At 36.7% G+C, this 6,092-nt stretch overlaps 1 pseudogene; it reads right to left on the bottom strand.

Moving 5' to 3' along the window:
* Positions 1–406: 406 nt before the first annotated feature.
* LOC119192016 lies at positions 407–5,817 on the bottom strand (annotated as a pseudogene).
* Positions 5,818–6,092: the final 275 nt, after the last annotated feature.

Raw genomic sequence — 6,092 nt, 5'->3', positions numbered from 1 at the left:
ATTTATTTAGGAGTTGGTTTTGGCTATATCTACAAAATTAACATTATATTTTTGGCATCCTCTGAAATGTTAATTTAGACAAAAATTAATTCTTATTTAAAATACTGAAGACTGCTAAAGCATAATGCAATATATTGATTGTTTAAATAAGTAAAAACTCTAACTCTTCAGAATTTAAGCACCATTATGCCAGTCAGCATTAGTTTTAAATAAATTAATTTCAAACTAATTGGGTGTATGAGTAATGCCAATTTGTTTTAGTAAAGGAATCCTTACTATTCTCCTCTAAAGTTGGCTTCACATTTCACAAATAATAGTTAAGCTTTTTAATTCCAATATGTCAACACGACAAAAGGATATACTACAATAATTACTAAGACTGTATGAACTGAGACTGTACTACTAAGATGATATTTGTATGTATGTTTGCACTCGGCGTGTGATCGCGGTCGAGTTAAAGTGTCCACACACCATGGTTGTTAAGACGATTACTGTAATGTGACTTTCTGTGCCCACCGTCTGTCGCTGCGCCTGCCACGCCCTGTAGACAACACACACATGTTAGCAAGTCAACACAGAGATCACATAAGTCAAACATTTGCATGGCTTACAGTCTTTAGGCATAGTGAATGAATGATAATAGGTTTGAGCAGAATTCTGATTGATAGAATTTAAAATTACATCTGAGTTATTGGCAGATTGTGTGGAGAGGTCGTTTGGACACATCAATATCTTAAGTTTTAAATTATTACCATACTAGAAGATATACTCTGGGTTATATTTTAGTTTTATATTCAATGACAATTTTGATTAACTTTGATTTCTAGGAATAAACAACACAAATAAACGGTACCCAAGAACAAAATCTCATCTGCAAAATGTCTAGTTGCAGTATGAAACTTTTAAGTTAAGTGAAAATATAAATATCAGTTACTTATTTGAAAACTATTTATTATTATCAAATATTAATTTAATTTATATTTTGAGATGAGTAATTGATATTTGTATTTCCAGTTAACTTAAAACCTTCTAATTGCAACTATACATTTTGCAGATGAGATTTTGTTCTTGGGGACTGTCTAATTAGTTTAAATAAAATATGCAGTATATTATCAGATATAACAAGTAATAAGATTTCTTTGTCATAATATCAAAGTCCAAGACCCCTTTCTTATTTATATTGACATCTCTTGGAGTAGATGATGATGATATCATCAAGATTGGCTCAAATGTTTAATTTATTACGAGGCCCTCTAATTTATTCAGTGAACCAAAAAATAAATGTAAATACTACTCTGTTGTCAATTTCACTATTTTATTTCGTGAAATTGTTATATTAAGAAAAGATTAATTGTTTTCTTAAAACATATATTTGAAAAATAAACTATTATCTGTTTATATTTTATTATCTCTATACATTATTATGACACAGGGTGTACTAACTTTCATTATTGATAAATATTCTTAGCTAAAATATGTATTACTAGATTTCAATTCCTCTATTCCTGTATTTGCAAAGATTTTCCATTAAATTAGCAAGTACTATTTTAATTGCTATCATTAACTTTATGTTACATTCAAAATGCCTTTTAAAGATGAATTTAAAAGCCTTTATTCTATAAAAAAGAAAAGATTGATTGCATAATTTACAATTAATGTATATTTTCATAAACATAGCATATGGAGACTGCAGTTTCTACCTATTGCAGGAGACATTTGACAAATAGTTGATTATTTTCATGTAAATGGCTTAAAACATATTGAATTAAATTAAAAGAAAATGGATTCAGTATTTAAAAGAAATCCAACAAATTTATCATTGAATAAAATAAGATAGTAAATATTAGAAATACTACATTTAATGAAGTTTAATATACAAAAATTGTTAGCAGAAACTAGATTTATATTGTGTTTGTAATAACATAATAAATAAAAATTATTTTATTCCTTAAAAGAAATGTTAGTCTACTTTAAAGTTACTAAATAAATGAGACATAACATTGTTCCAATATATGATGTGAAATAAGTTTATTATAAAAGTTATAACTGCTATACTTAGGACATCAATTTAAACCACAATTTAAGAACTACCAAACTCAATTGTCTATAAATCAAAACTATTAATTTCGTCAGCTGTTCAATGCAATTTCATAATCTTAATTCTTACCCAAAATAATCATCAATAAAGACTTTTTATACACGCAAAAGAATATGGACTCACCTCGCGCCTCTCAATCGTGTAGTACTCGTCTTCGTTCGCGGCGTCGCCCACATCTGGCGTCGGCTTCCCCGAACGGTACTTGCTCTTCTGAAACGTCATCTTCAACGAGGTCCTCTGCTTCTTTTTATCCCGGTCTCCAGCCCCCCTATTCAACTTTATTACAGTCTTCAGAGTACCAGTGTAGTCGCCTAATCCAGCCTTGGCTGATTTACTCTTATTTGACATTATACCCCCATAAATTCTCTCCTTTTCTTTCAATTTCTCGATTTTAGCCTCCTTCGCGGCCTTGTGGGTAAGCAGGCCAAGAGTTCGCAGCACATATTCCTTGTGTTTTTTAGTTTCTGGCGTCTCGTTGAATACATTGCTAGGACCGGGCTGTGTCTCAACTTTCTCCCGGGCGGTCTTTGGACTCTTGGCGCGTTTGCTTTCTGGTTCGGGCGCTACCGGCTTTTCTTCAGCAGTGGGCACTTGTTCTGTAACTTTCTCTGGCTCGTTGGCTACGAGCCGGTCGGCGCAGTTTGGTTCATTCTGGGCCTTTTCAGTCTTTTCATCGATTACGTCTTTTTGCGAAGTCGTACTAATTTTCCTAACCAAGTCTTTGCGTTTCTTCTTGTCGGCAACGTCGACAGTTGAGTTACTCGGCCCGGCTTGCGTCTCGGTCGAGTTTCGAGCTGATTTCGTTTTCGGCCCCTTAACTTTAACTTCTGTTTCGACCGGCGCCTTAACTTTGAACTCACTCTCGACTGTCGTTTTACCTTTGATTTCACCCTCGACTGTGGCTTTCAATTTCAATTCAGTCTCAATTTGTGCCTCCTTTTGTTCTTCAACTGGAATTTCAGGAACTGTGGTTTTTTCTACTTTTTCTTCGACATTCTCTACTTTGTTTTCTACACTTGATGATTCCGTTTCTGTTTTGATTGGTTCTGCAGCACTTGGCAGTTCAGGTTTAGATGCCTCAGTCGGTTTGATGTTGCATATCTTCGAGACTTCAGAAGTCAGAGATGCATCTTGAGGTAGAGGTTTGATATTCTCTAGTGGCGGTGGCAATGCTTCAGTCTCCATGGGCGTGGATTCAGGAGATTTGATAGCAACAGGTGTCGCCGAGATCGAAACAGCCGGCGACAAATTGGGATGCGATGGCGCTTTGATTTTCTCTATAATAGTCAATTTGTCTTCGTCATTAGTCGACTCAGATGATTTTCTTGATATTGACTCCCGGGACTTCCGTTTGGGAATTATTTTAATGTCATTTATATTCGACTTATCTGTCATGACCCGAGGAGTTATGGAGATCTCATTAGAGTCTAATACTACGCCAGGGACGAGGTTTTGTCCTGGATTGTTAGGGTGTAGCGTGGCGAAGTGTAGTTCCACCTGTTGCACGGGGGCTGATTTTTCTACCGATTTTCTAATTTCAGTCAAAGTTACATCCTTGCCTAGAGACTTCTCGAATATACTTATAGCATCAGACTCTCTAGAGTGATTGGAACTTATGGACTCTTTTCTAGCACTAAAACTGTTTCTCTTAATCAATGTGACAGAGTTTGGGAGGTCAACATCAATAGATTTCCTGACTTGATCTCTTTTAAGTATAGAAATAGCAGAATTATTTTCAAAGCAACTCAATACATTTTCTTTTTCTATAGGTCTCTCCGGGGGGATCTGACAGATTGTATGTCTTTTAAAGGTTTGATATCGGCTCCTGATTTAGGTATCAGGACAACATCACTTGTAACCATCATGGGTTTAGTGTCATTAGCTTTCGATTCAGACTCTTGTCTCTGTCTTCTTTTATCAAACTCTTCGAATTCTTTGAGCCTGTCCATCAACTTATCTATACTAGCAACAGAAGTGCAATTATATGTGATTTCATGTTTTGTAGGTTCAGCAGTCTTTTCTTCAGAATCCTCTTCATAATGAAGTCTAATTGTCTCACTGTCATCTATTTTAGATGGTGTGTTTTCATTTGTCACAGAAATGGAGAGTTCAGTATTTTTAACAGGTGTATCAGGAGCTCGTGTAATATTATTGTCATCAGAATTACTCAATGGTTTTCCTGAACCATAAAACTTAGAGACATGTTTAGTTTGTGTGGGTTCTGATGTGTTTTCTGTAGTGCTTGTCTCGGTGTCCTGGTCAATATTTTCATCTAGATTGTTGATCAAATCATCAATTTCCTTTGAGAGTGACTCAATGGTTTCTTGTTTATCTTCCACAGAATTGGAGATGGTGGCAACCATGCAGGCTTTGTTAGGATCCGGTCTCGCAAGCGCCGCCGCCCTTCTCCCCCTATGCGCCTTCTTTATATTCTTTGTAATCTCCTTTGTATTAAATGTCTTGGACATACTACTCAGTATACTACTACGGGCGTCCAAAAGCGTATCGTTTTCAGTCTTCATCAATAGTTTGCTTTCTATTTCTGATGAATTAAAATTGTCTAACTTTATCCTATTACTATTATTGTTGTCGGAGTCTAAAGAAGTACTTCTTTTTAAGCTCAACTTCTTTTTATTTTTCTCATTAACAACGCAGCTGGACTCTGCATGGGCTTTGGGTTCACTGTGTTTGTCATCATTAACAGAAGGCACTTTTTCAATACTCGAGATCTGTACATTATTTTCAATATCTACATCTAGGTCAGTCTTACTTTTATCTAGTTTTTTATTGAGCTCCTTTCCGCCCTCCTCAAGCGGTTCGCTCAGACTCATGTCAGATTCTGTGTTATCTGAGCATTTTGAGATCTCACTGCCATCACGAGAACAGGGCGTCCTCTCTTAAGCTTTTACACTCATCCCCAGCATCATTTAAAATCTGATGTCTTTGAATCTGATAGCAGTCTTCGTCTTTTCTTTTGTTCTTTCATAACAACTTCATTTAATAAGTTGTTTTTGACTTTCTTAGACTTTCCACTCCGCAGATTCTTGGCTTCAAACATTGAAGGACTATTGCTTCTCTCCGAGCGCATTGGGTATGGGCTTGTGCGGGGGCCCAAGACCAAACTACCCTGACTGTCACTTAGCATGGTTTTCATCATTACTAAATCAGAGCTTAATCTTTGCCGTCTGCCAGCCGTTTTTGGACTGGAAGATCTAGAGTTGGGTGTGTCGTCAAGTGGTTCTTTTTTGATTTCAGAGGCTGGAATCAGAGGGACGGTTTCCTTTTCTTGAGAATTATCAGGTTCAAGCTTAACAGCCGCTTTCCTGCCTCGGTGACGAGTCTTCTTTATAGCATTTTTACTTTATCCCTGGTTGCAATAGTTTTCTTTGCTTCTCAATGTCTTTCTGATGCCCATAGGCCTCTTTTTGACTATTGCTTTAGGTTTATTTACAACTTTCTTAGTTTCTTTAGAAGTTTTAGGCTCATCTTGGCTGGGTTTAGTTTTGTCATCGTTGGCAATGTCGAAGCCTTCTTTGGGGCCCGTGTCTTGGGTTCTATCACTGTTTCCTCATCAAGAGTTTTGTCTTGCTCCTCTTTAGCTTGTTTAGTTTTCATGTTGGAATGTGTGGTGGGAGATATTCCCGTTCCTCCGACATCAGGTAGAAACTGAGTGTCCTTGTTTCTATTGGTCGACCTGAGTGTGATCGATGAAGTGCTCGAGGCTTGCTCTGTGCCTTGTGCTTGTTCCCTTCTGTTTGGCTGTCACTGTCCGGGTATTGGGTGCTGGTGTGGTCTAAGTTGTCTTCAGGGCTGGTGTCGCAACCACTGTCGTCTTTATTTACAACTGTAGCCGATTTCTGTCTCAATAACTCTTTGAATTTTGCGCTAGAACGACTTTGAGCCATAATACGCCTTCGTGATTTGCCATCTGGACCTGAAACGTGACAATAAATCATCAAACAATCATCTAACACTGATAGAATATGAGTGTTCT

This window comes from Manduca sexta, unplaced genomic scaffold (genome assembly GCF_014839805.1).
Source record: "Manduca sexta isolate Smith_Timp_Sample1 unplaced genomic scaffold, JHU_Msex_v1.0 HiC_scaffold_2248, whole genome shotgun sequence".
Classification (NCBI taxonomy): Eukaryota; Metazoa; Arthropoda; class Insecta; order Lepidoptera; family Sphingidae; genus Manduca; species Manduca sexta.
The sequence above is the reverse complement of the archived record's forward strand: the minus strand, read 5'-3'. Positions and strand labels throughout refer to the sequence as shown.